Source organism: Macrobrachium rosenbergii, chromosome 15 (assembly GCF_040412425.1).
Source record: "Macrobrachium rosenbergii isolate ZJJX-2024 chromosome 15, ASM4041242v1, whole genome shotgun sequence".
NCBI lineage: Eukaryota > Metazoa > Arthropoda > Malacostraca > Decapoda > Palaemonidae > Macrobrachium > Macrobrachium rosenbergii.
Window position 1 is genome coordinate 39,626,963 of NC_089755.1, and position 13,451 is coordinate 39,640,413.

Genomic DNA, 13,451 nt, shown 5'->3' on the forward strand with positions numbered 1-13,451 from the left:
ATGGGGATCATCTGGTTCGCTGTGCTTGACAAACGTGCACTTTTTTATTTATTTTCAAATACACTACAATAATCGATGAATATCCAAAAATGGTATCTTAGCACATCACTATATTGTACATATGATATTGCTGCCAAAGGAGGCAAGAAAATCAGCGACTGCACACGCCGTGAACGAATATAAGTAAATATTTCAACTATGCACTTTTATTATCACATCGTCAGAGCGATCACTGAGGATTATGGGAAACTGGTGTCCGATTCTATGGATCACACAAATGCGCTTTACGGACTGTTGATAATTGGACACTTTCAGCAGATATCTACTTAAGTAACATAGAAATATACTTTTAAAATATAACTAACAAAAATAAAATATGGAATACAAGGGTAACAATGAAAATTGATATTAAAGACACGCCATCAAGTTACTTTCGGACGACGGGACGAATCGCCATGTCCACCTTGTAGAGTATCTGGCTGGCCAACAAGGCCGGTAGAAGGTTAAAGTGTACTTTTTACCGTCCATTTTTTTCAGTTGGAAGAGCATTGATCTGCCTCATCTACAGCCATCTCCCAATTTCTCGGTGAGTAACTGGTATTGTGAGTTGATGTACTTATGTGAACGAACAGTGGGACACTGTTCTTCATGGCATTTATGGCAGTATTGCAATTCAAGGCTTTCTGAACATAGGCCCAGGCCACACCGCAAGGTTCTATTGGCGGGTAATTGCAACACCCGTCAACACTGAAAAAGTATCAAATGATGTTTATTTGAATAAACTTTGTCAAAAAATATAAGACTATTTACGTATTACTGATGACAAGAAATAAATGCGACTCGTTGTAGAAGACTTGTCACAAACAGTTAAGTAGGCCTAGTGACCCAAGTCTTCGTTATAAAGTTATAAAGTTCATAATGTTAGGAAAGATAAGAGAGTATTTCACAATATCTGATTATTCTGATAACGTACTAGGCGATGCCGTACACATGACTAAAAAATATTGTATAGATTAAGAAACTAACGAAAATTTATATGTAGCCTAGCGTTTCGATATCCCCCAAACTTGAGCCTTAGATGTTGGTGGTCTGTGTGTGTGTGATTATTCTGATTACATACGAGGCACTGCCATATATATGACTGTAAAGAATATTGTATGAATTAAAAAACTGACGAATATGTATACTGTATATGTAGTGTAGATTGTACCGATGTCCCGCCCAGACTTGAGCCTGAGACATCTTTAGTCAATCTCTCTCTCTCTCTCTCTCTCTCTCTCTCTCTCTCTCTCTCTCTCTCTCTCTCTCTCTCTCTCTCTCTATGTTTCTTATAGCAAGACATGAGACAAATCACATAAAAAACAGTAAACATTAAAGATTTTTGCCTAGGCAAAGTTACGAACTGACTTAAGAACTAAATCATATCGAATAGTGAGGAGAAGATTAAGCTCATATTCGTACTGAATTTTTCGACCACTGGTCCCTTCCAATGCTAGGAGTTCCTTTCTGCCTTTCTTGTAGCATATAGCACTCCAACATTGATAAGGAACAACGTGCGTTAACGTTCATTACCTTGGCCTCGTACGGCTGTGGCATAGGCCTAGGTCAGCTGTAAAGTCGTTGCAGACAACTTCATTTGATGAGGGAAGAGAGCGTGGCACTTTAAAGTTCGTACTTTGTGACATTGCTAGAAACGAAATTGCACCCAATTCTACAAAGCACAAGAAAGCAGATAACAAAACATTGGGAACGGGATAGCAATCAAGCATCTTGCTTGGGAAAGCATCCAAATTCCTTATTTTTTCAACTCTTGGGGTACAAAGTCCAGTAAAAGTGAAAAAGTTTCTCAAAGATATGTAATCATCAGAAAAACAAAAGAATTTACTATATTTTTGAAGGCAGAAGGAAATGGAGTAAAGGTAGTCAAGTTATGGCATGTTTAACCTTTATAGCTGGCAAGAGGTTAGGTTAGGCTAGGCCGCTGAGTTTTGGAAGCCGAGGTAATAACTCTCCGTTTTGCCATTGTTTGGATTATCCAACTAATTTCTGGATTAGGGTAATAAATAGTGGTTATGACGGGACAGAAGGTTTATATTTGACGATATTCTAGGTACTGTAGAGGCGCTGAACCATGTAGGCTAGGCTAGGCTATCTTTGGAATGTCAGTTTTGGAAATGCAATGGTTTTTTTGGATCAGGTAATACTGTATATGCTGTTTAACATGGAGCAGAGTTATATTGTACAGAAAAGTTGTAAATTTTGAATGCTGAAAATATATTTTTTATGTGTTTCCCACTTCATCCAAAAAAATTTAATATTTAGTGGTTAACAGAGGGCAGAAATTTTATATTTTTTAATGTTGAGTACTATTAATGAGCCTAGGCCATTGATGCTTAGAAGTTTGAAGTAATATTTTTCTGTTTTCTGACTTCATCTAACAAATTTTAAGGTTAGTATTAATGGTTAAAGTATGGTAAAGGTTTAAAGTGATTAACTTTGTACAGATAATGTACAGAAAAGTTGATCTCTGTATGCTAAACTAGCCTGTCACACACACAGTCACACACACACAAACATATGTATATATATATATATATAATATATATATATATATATATATATATATATATATATATATATATATATATATATATATATATATATATATATATATATATTATGTGTGTATGTGTGTGTGTGTGTGTTAATATTAATGGTTAAAGTATGGTAAAGAGTTTAAATAGATTAACTTTGTACACACATAATGTACAGAAAGTTTATTTTAATATACTAAGCTAGCCTGATACACACCCACACACACACATATATATATATATATATATATATATATGTATATGTATATGTATATATATATGTATATGTATATGTATATGTATATGTATATATATATATATATATATATATATATATATATATATATATATATATATATATATATATATATATATATATATATATATATATATTATATATATGAAAAATTATTGTCTCTAAGAAACTCGAAAAAACTTATATGCATGACCGAAAAAAATTATTGTGTAAATTAAGAAACTGACGAAAAAACTTATATGTAGTGTAGACTGTTTTGATATCCCTCCCAAACTTGAGCTTGAGACGTCGGTATTCTCTCTCTTTTCGCATAGCAAGACAAGAGAGAAACAAATCACATAAAAATTATAATGAGCATTAGATCACACAATATGTGGTTAGGCTACCAAAATTCAGATGACTGCAGATTTTTCCTTAGGCGAACGAACTGTCTAGGAACTAAACCGTGTCGGTCAGTAAGGGAAGTAGATTCACACTCGCCCCTATTCGTATAATTTGTTTTTTCGTCCTCTGGTCCCTTCCATTGCAAGGAATTCATTTCGCCTTCAGTATTCTTATAGTACACAGCACGCCATACAACGTGCGGTAACGTTCAGTCACTCTGGCTTCTTAAGGCCGTGGCATTGGTCTGCTGGAACTTCATAGTTGCAGACAAATTTCATTTGAAGTGGGAAGAGAACTTGAAAGAAATACGTACTTTGCGATATTACTAAAAACGAACTAGCACCCATTTCCACAGAGATACCCCATTTACTTTAATAAATGCCGAAACACAAGATAGCAGATAACAGATTGGGATCGGGATAGCAATCAAACACCGTGCATGAAAGCATCTAATTCCATATTTTTCTCTCGATGGTACATATGCCCAGTAAAAAGTGAAAAACAGTTAAGGAAGATGCCGTACCATCAGAAATACAAGCAGTTGACATTTTATTCTTGAAAGCAATTACACAGGAAATGAATCGAGATGGTCAAGCAATGGCATGTTTACCCGTTATAGCGGGAATGAGGTTAGGGTAGTTTAGTCCACTGAGTTGTGGAAGTTGAAGTAATATATTTTTATTTTGTCATTGTTTGGATCTCCTAACAGATTTTGGACAAATTTTAGGATCAGTGTAAAAAATGCTTGTTATGTTACGACAGGAGGTGTATATTTGATATTTTAGATGGTTAAAGGAGATGAGTGCTGTAGGCTAGGCTAGCCTAGAATAATGAGTCTTCTGATGTCATGAAATGAATTGGATCAGGTTAATATGTGCTGTTTAACGTGGACCAGAAGATATATATTTTGTTAATGTTTGAGATTTTGTGCAGAAGAGTTACAAGTTTTGAAAGATGATATATTTTTCTTGTGCTTCTAGCACTATCCCGAAAAAATCGTAGTATTAGGTTAATACTCTGATTAAAGGAGGGCAGAAGGTTTATATGTATTTGTTAATGTCGAGCACTGTAAACTAGTCAAGCCTAGGCTATACGGGTTTGAAAGTTGAGGTGACATCTTTCTGCTTTCACCCAACAAATTTTAATATAAGGTTAATAATTAATGTGGAAATAGGGCAGAAGGTTTATATTGGTTAGCATTTTATAGATACTTTATAGAAAAGCTGAGCCTTGTATAGCTTAGCTGGCCTGAAATAAAATGTTTGCTTAGTTTAAGATATATTTTTGGCACTATTTTCCTAAGCCTCTTTGACGTCGTTTGGGTCACCCAATAAATTTTGGGGTTAAACTAATATGTTCTGGTTACATTAAGGCAAAAAAGCTGATACCGTAGTTGGTTAGGTTTCAGATACTAAATACTGTATAGAGGGGTCTGGGGGCTAACTAAAGAAAATGACTCACCATAACATCACTTTCACTAAAATGGGAAAATGCTTTGCTTACCTATCTGGCTAAGCTATTGAAAGCATATTGAATAATTATATATATATATATATATATATATATATATATATATATATATATATATATATATATATATGTGTGTGTGTGTGTGTGTGTGTGTGTGTGTGTGTGTGTGTGTGTGTGTATAAAGAATAACGTTGTTTTCAATATTAAGACTGGGAGTTTTTCTAGAAAATTATTTGTAATATACATATACATTATAATTTGTAGTCAAGATTGTAAATAAATGTGTATGTGCATTATCATGGACTATAAAAGGAAAATATTTCAGTATTACAGTACAGTAGTTACTTAAGTTGATTTCTGTATTATATTGATTGCTGTAATATATGCGGAAATAGGTTCTGGCAGTAGTAAGCAAAGTGCAAATTAGATATACACCTCTTATAACACAAATTGGGTATTTTAGTTGTAATACATGAAAGGGGGTATGTTCCTGACGTCTGTGGCTAGGGTAAGTTAGTTTAGGAGAGTAGTTTGATATAATGAACTGATAGGTTCTAAACTTGATTTTTACCACATTTATCTGTCAGGAATACATCATTATTGTGTAAGTGTAAAATAAGTCATATCACATTATACGCAATATAGATGAGGATACTGAGTCTTTGGTCTCTCCATGGTTAACTTGGGAATAAAACATGCCAAAAAATTTGCCGGAATGTGTTGGTTGCTTTGAATCTGAAGGTTGGTGAGTCATTACGTGGACTCATGGCGAGTCGTAAGTAAACACTAATGTTAGAGATGAAGGTGCTAAATTGAGACATTAAACGTGCTTTTCACGTTGTCTTAGAACTTCATACTACAACTTCACACCTACTTACTAAATCAACACAGCCTCTGCTAAAAAAAATTTATAAAAATTTGAGAGTGAAGGTAAGATCAATGTAGGCTGGGCACTTTTCGATATCGTACACGGGGTGCGTGCTCTCTCTCTCTCTCTCTCTCTCTCTCCCCCCTGTGCTTATCTACTTTGTTAGAAAAATCCCACCTCATAGTTGATTAAACAGTTTGGGCAAGTTGGGCAACACTAGATTGCGATTAAAGCGTAAACACATTGTGTTTAGGGATACTTAACCTTAAGAAATATGTGTCCATCGTCTAAATCCAATTTATTATATGAATTTTTATTTTACTTGCATTTTTGTATGGAATATTATTTTATACGCACAAAAAAACTCCTACTAACCACGTCTGCCCGTGGGAGTTCATACGATGATATGCTGGAGTTTTCAGAAATATAATGCTCAGCTCTCTCTCTCTCTCTCTCGCTTGCAAAAATATGAGGTAAAATGCTACTTATATTATTTTTATTGCTCTTTTACTACCGCATTGCGTGTGAGAATGTAAACATTAAGCATGCCGAGGTGGAAACCTTGATACTGGCTACCCTACCAAGGTTGTAGGCGCAAGAGTTTACTGTATAGTGCCCATAAGATATTTTTTTTCATTTTTGGATACATATAAAGAAAAAACCCGATACTGTTTTGTCCTCTATTTTTTGTTGCATCATCATATTACGATTGTCTGTTTTATAATATAACAGCCTGCACGATATTACGATACTCTGCTGTATTGACGGTGTAAGACCATAGCTTCGACTGACCTTGTAGCTTGGACCAGTTGGCTTCATTATTATTAGGTATAGAAGAGTATCTACGGTAGCAAATTTATACAGTGTCTGCATGCGTCTTATAACTTTTTATCCGCGGGTAGCTGGCACCTATTATACCAGCGTCTTATAACCTTTTTATCGACGGGTAACCGAAACCTAATACACCAGCTAGGATATTAGGTTTCCTTAAGTCACATCAAGATGTTCTGTTGAAATGCACATCAAGATGTTCTGTTGACATGATTTTTTTTTTTTCACCGGTGTTTTAACTCTCGGTCATCTGCTGAGGGTTACGAAAGTGAATAAATCACGATACAAGGTACACAGGTCTGTATGGCAGACGGGGGATGTTGGGGGTTTGGTTTGTTGTTGGTTGGTATATCTTCCCCGGGGCTGGATGACATGACAGCCGCTTCAGGTGTTATTTCCAACTCACTCTCTCTCTCTCTCTCTCTCTCTCTCTCTCTCTCTCTCTCTCTCTCTCTCTCTCTGTCGATGTTTGGATTCAGGTTAGGTGCTGGCTGATTTCTTACATTTCTGTACAACATTAGAAAGAAATTAGGTGTCTTTTACCGTATTGATGCTTGGCTCTTTTTCCAGTATGCTTAGTCTAAGGAACCTTGTATGTCCATAAAAATGGTCTATAGTTTTTATATATATTCCTTATATTATTATTAACATCCCATTGTAATTACCGGCCCGACCCTCCTTGCCAATAGAGGTTATACTGTAGTGAGGAAGTTGCAGAGCATGCAACTCTTTTGCTTTTCGTTGTGTATTGCCCTGTGATGTAGGAATGCTTTTCCAGCTTAGGCCTACGTGATAATACTAGTCCTTTTGAAATACCGTAATTTAATGTTTACCCAGGTAATGTATAGTGTGTGATCAGCCTAATATATATGTATATAGTGTATAATATATATATATATATATATATATATATATATACACTATATATAAAACTATATAATATATATATATATATATATATATATATATATATATATATATATATATATCGACTCAGAATTTGTTGGTTCTTTACTGCGGAGCAGGAAATAAAAGATATTGTGCATTAACTGTTTAAGATATATATGATAAATATGTTTTATTACTATTTTATCGTAATCCAGTTAGGACAGACCAGTGTAGAAATGAAATCCGTTATTCAGCCCAGTGTCCACGATTTTACTGATCTACCTCCTTGTTGCTTAATTTGACTGGTCGAGATACAATTGTGTGTTTTTTTTTTTTTGGGGGGGTGTGTTTATTTGAAGCTGGCAAGATATATCAATCTATATCACTGAAGCTAATCGTTAATGGCGGGGGATCTTGATGCTCAAGTCTTATGTACATCTTTTTCGCCCTTGTCACAATATAGTACATCTCTTGATCCTCTCTTAAATATGTCTTTAGTGAAGAGAGTAAACAACAGAACTGTCACTGCTCCTTGCCCGATGAATATCCAGTGCAGTGAAAGTTCCACAACATTACCTGCCCCTTACTTCAGTACAGAAGGATCATCTGCAGCTCGCTGAACCCCGACAAAGGCTGCTCAATTTGCCCTTATCTTGCCCGCATTTCTGCGCGTACTGGATATTAAAGTCAGCTTTTTCCAGTACCTCGATTATACAAACCTTTTCCTTTTTTCTGCCCCTAAATTTTCTGCGTGTATGTACATACATATTTCAGAAATGTTAGGGTGGATTTATACATATTTCAGAAATGTTAGGGTGGATTTAGCACTTAACGTATGAATGTGGCGTTGATTAGTGTGATATTTTTTCCCATGTGAAGGGAAGCCGCTTGATGAAAGTATATATATATAATATATACTAGCATGTTACCGTATCTTAATTTTCATACACATTTAAGGGTAGATTAAGAGAGTAGATAGTATATAGTGAATTAGGGGTAAAAGATGTTGAAAAGACGTAAGTGTTAATCTAACTCTTATGCTTTTGAACTATAACCTTTCGTGTGTTTTCAGCAGTATGAGCTTCAGCCAGTCACGATTAGTTTCAGTGATATCAGTTACTGAAATTTCTTTCAGCTGAAAATGAAAATACCATTTTAGATTGTATGGGGTCTGGCCAAGACAAATGCGATAATTGGGCTGAATAATGAATTTCATCTAAAAACTGGTTTTTCTTGTCTAGATCATGATGAAATGTGAGTTTTTACTTTTTTCATAAGAATTCTATATGACTTAGATATGAAGTCAAGAGGTAAAGCGTTATTTATCTAATACTTTAAATAATTTAAAGCCTATCAACTATTTTTTGCTCTTCAGTTCACAGTAAATTCCAGATCACTTAGTACTGTTATGTTTAATATTAAATCTCAGTTGGCATAAGAGCTACTTTCACACCCTATCTAATCTTATGACATAAACAAAACACTCTGAGTTTCATGAAAAAAAAAAAATTAAAAGTAAAAGTGAACAGAATACTTGCTGGCAGTATCCCAAAAAAAAAACATCAGAAAGGAAAAAAAAAAATCCCTATTAACTATTTTCCCATTTTCCCATTAGGCTACATTTTAAGATGAAAAACTACTCTAACTTCCAGAAGGGATATTTTTTTTTCTATTTTCGTGGAGATCATTAAACCAATCAGTACTTTTCCATCCTCATGAAAATAGGCTGCCGGATGGAGAGGCTCATAAAAATGTAGGCCTTATTTGCATCTAAGGGAGAGGATACCCGAATGACAATTTTGAAATTTGATTAGGACTTTTGAAGTTGGTGTATCCCTAACCTTCCTTTCTACGCCCCCTCCTTTCTTCATTCATTCAATTTGCCCCTGGCTGTATGTCTGTCATCCATTCATTCATTCATTGCATAAGATTCGAGAGAGGGTATACTTTTAAAAATTACTTGATGAAAGAAAGTTGCACTATTATCTCCTTTTTTGTAATGGTTTAGAGCAAATGTTTTCTCACATCCTTAAACTTCCCATTTTATGTACCTCGTGGGCATATCGTAAAAGCCCATTTTCATTTCGTATGAATCGTCAATGATTTGCAATTCCCTTCATAATTTCAGGACCTCCCTGTTTTGCCAAGGGCGCTATGGGAAAACACACTTCGCGACGCGGAATTTCTGAATATATTTAATTAGCAACAGGTGTATTTTTAATTATAATTATGTAAATATTCTCTTGGTTTCTGGTACTCAGAAGAGTTATCAAGATGCCATGCATGAAATTTCCTGGTTAGTTGGAAGAGGGGCAATGAAATTTTGATAAGTATTCAGCAATTTATTTGTATTCAGTTAGTTTTCTCTGTGACAAGAATGTAAAATAAAAAAAAAAAGAAGGATCAGATGAATGGAGGGAAAATAAGTAGAAGTAAGAGTTGTTATTTACCAACCGACTGACATTATTAATATGCATGGGTTTTATCTGCGTTGCAACAGCGCAGAAAGTTCGCGTGGGAAAATATATACCAGAACTAAGATTTTTATGCAGGTATATGAATCCTTTAGCTCCCCCAAAACTCGCCCTGTGTAAATCTATGTAAAATATATACTTTTAAATAGAATTCACAGAAAAAAATGGGAAAATGTCAAGGCAATGAAAATGAATTACATCATATTGGCATCGTGTGAAATGTATAACTATAAACCAGAGTAATACATAGTAAAAGAAGAAAAGTATCTATGAAATGTAAAAGATATCACGGGAAAACGGCCTCGAATAGCATAACAAAACAAATAAAGAGAGAGGGGAAAAAAAATTCCACCGAAACCGAATCAAACCTCATGCATATTCTGCGCTGTTTGTAGGAGCAGAGATTTTTTCGATGTCGACAGCAATTAAAGAGTTCGTGCCGAATTGAAAGAGAGGGGTGTAATATTTTGTGTTTCTCCCCCTTGTGCCCCAATTATAGCATTAATGAAAACAAAAAAACAGGATTTTTGTCCGTGTGTGAAGGGTAGAGTTACGTTATAATACTACCTTCTACATTTTTCCCCCCCGGTTGCTTACCTATTGTTAGTTTCTGCTGCAAGACTGTGGATAGGTTTTCTGATTATTATTGTTATTATTATTATTATTATTATTATTATTATTATTATTATTATTATTATTATTATTATTATTGAATCCACAGACCACATTTACGTAAGGCATGTATTATTTATATTAAACCACGAAGACCACCTAACATCTCGATTTCCTCACTGTACTTGTATAGATTTATTCAGAATCAGGGTATCCCAAATTGTTAGCCAAACAAAACTTCATATTTTGGAACCGAGCTGCATAAACTTGAAGGGCAATTAAACCCAGTACGTAAAAGCAGTTATTACCGTCGACATACACGATAATTATTCAATCATTTTTACGTCTGATCAACGTTAATTGGCAGCCTCGTTGTAATTCTCTCAGCAACTTTATGTCATCAACGAAAAATCTCTTTCGCTCTTTAGAAAGTTCGTAGAGTTACGAGAGAGGCGCAATTCGTTTTCAGCAAAATAAGGACGAAATTTGTCTTCCCATTTTAGAGCAGTCCATTAGCTCAAGAATTGTGTCTGCAGTTTCAGTAGAATAAAATTGGAAGTCTTCAGAATGTGAAAAATAAAGGTTCCTCTGGAATTACATGAGAGTAGAATTAACGTTTGACATTAATGCAAATTAGTGTCAAAGACTAATTCAAACTATATTTAATATATAATTATATACACGTGTATATATAATATATGTGTGCGAGTGTATTTGTTTATATATATACATATATATTATATATACATATATACTTATATATACATATATGTATATACATTATATATATACACACATACATACACACGTGTGTTTTTTGTGTGAGCATGTGTAATGCTAGCTGCAAAAGGTATCGAAAATTAGTTTATATCATAAGGTACATAGAGCTTAAGAGCTTAATGGTAATCTGTTATGATTATCTCTTTCAAAATTACCACGCGTTATTTTTTGAAAGCGTAAATTTATATAATCGTACCCGATTAATAAATGATAGTGGTTTTAGTTTGTGATAATATTATTAACACGTTGCATGATCGAGATTTGTCTACTTACGGAATCATGGAATAATGGCATCTTTGTTCTTGGAACATAGAAACGGGTAGGCTACCATTCATAAGTCTGTTCGTGCGTTTGTCTGGGTTTCATATACTTTATATCTATGCAAATTTTAACTGTTCCATTGGTGTCTGTTTCTTGTGTATCTATGCAAATTTCAACTTTTGCATTGGTGTCTGTTTCTTGTTTTTGCACCTGTTATCACTGCTAAATTTCTGCTTGTTTTTTCATCTTTATCACTGTCTGCTAAATTGCTGCCGGCTTCTTATTGTAATACCTTCCTTCTCTTTCATTTATTTTTTTTTATTTTGCCAAAGTGAAAAGAAACTCTTCCTCTATAAAATTCATTTTTACCTAAGCTGATTGTAAAATGCTTCTCAACATTCTAACATCTTTAAAGCGTTAGTTTATCTAATTCAAAAAATAAACGCAATCATCAAGTTCTAATTTTCTTTTGCTTCGAAATCTAAGTGATTGACTTAGGCTAATGTATTATTAGAACTTTTCCGTTCTGATCTAATTTATTCACCGTGGACGAGGGGACTCATGAAATAATTCTATCCTAGTAAATTTGCAGAGCACTTTATCCATTCGTATCACTTTGGAAAATTAAGTCCAGGGATTGTCAGCTATTCTCGAGTCCGACCGAAAGGATAATTTCCTTCAGAAAGAATTGTAAAGAAAATTGAATGCTAGAGCTGCTTATAGGAGACACTTATAATTTTGTCATTCTTTTGTAACGAAGGAAAGGACGCTTTTCGAGAGCAGTAAGCAGGTTATATAAGATAAAAGCTGACTTCCACGAAGCTGAATGAGTGGAAAAATGACTAGTCACTCTTGCGTCACAACTTCTGGAAATCTGGTTTTAATTTTCCTCATAGCAACACGAACTGGTAGTTGCTGACACTTTTAACAGTGATCAGCCATCGTGAGTGATCCGTATTGTCGCTTTCTGTAGGGATTGTGAATGGGACTTAGAATTTCACACGTAAGTAAAGGCATTTTTATTAGGCTTTCAAATCCTCTCGGCCCAATTAACGGTCATAAGTCCTATTTATATAATACATCTGGGAATAAATAAGCGAGCCGTGGACTAATTCTCACTGTCAATGGATTCTGTGTTCTATATTATGTGAAGGACCTTCTGTATGAATCTATATAAGAGGATTCTTCCTATATATATATATATATATATATATATATATATATATATATATATATATATATATATATATATATATATATATATATATATATATATATATATGTATATATATATATATATATATATATATATATATATATATATATATATATATATATATATATATGTATATGTATGTCCAAAGAGAGAGAGAGAGAGAGAGAGACCTTCATTCTACCGTGCTCGAAGCTATTTTGTATTGTTTGCATTACCTGCGTATTTATTTCCAGTAAAGCTACACTACGCCTTTCAGCCAACTGAAATATTTAGTTCTTTGTACAGAGTGAATCAATGAGACATAAGTTTGCTATATAATGATTCCCAGGTCTTAACGAAAGTGTTGCATGCCTCATTAAAGATGAATAATGGGAGTTTATATTTAGGTTACTGCTTGTTTCCTTTGTTATCAAAAACTTTAAACATTAGTCAAATGCATACATTTGCCGGGGAGTTACGAAACTTGGAGTATTTAAAAGAGTCGGCATATGCTAAATAAATCAAACTATTTTTTTACTCAACTTGGCTCAGAGACCATAAATTTTCGCAGAAGTTCTAAAATGCAGTTTTCAAAAGCTTATTAAAGCGAAGGAGGAATTGAAAGAAATGAGAAACTGCAATGATGAAAAAATAAGTGGTAGTAGGTTTAACAGAAACTGACAGAAGCATCAAACGAAAGCAGATCAATCAGATATTGTCGGGCAGTCGCGAAGGAAAATAAAAGGGAAGTATATAATGTTAAAAAATAAATATCGCTCTGGGAACGATGCACCGAAGAGAATTATTGTTGTGAAATGTTGGAACGACCGGTTTTCTA

General features: G+C 34.1%; 1 long non-coding RNA gene across 2 annotated transcripts in view; it reads left to right on the forward strand.

Moving 5' to 3' along the window:
- Positions 1–448: 448 nt before the first annotated feature.
- LOC136846403 (uncharacterized) overlaps positions 449–13,451 on the forward strand; it is a 103,697-nt gene continuing 90,694 nt past the window's right edge. For both annotated transcript variants that reach the window (XR_010855373.1, XR_010855372.1), the window contains exon 1: positions 449–586. This is a non-coding gene — a long non-coding RNA (uncharacterized lncRNA). The remainder of the gene's footprint in view (positions 587–13,451) is intronic.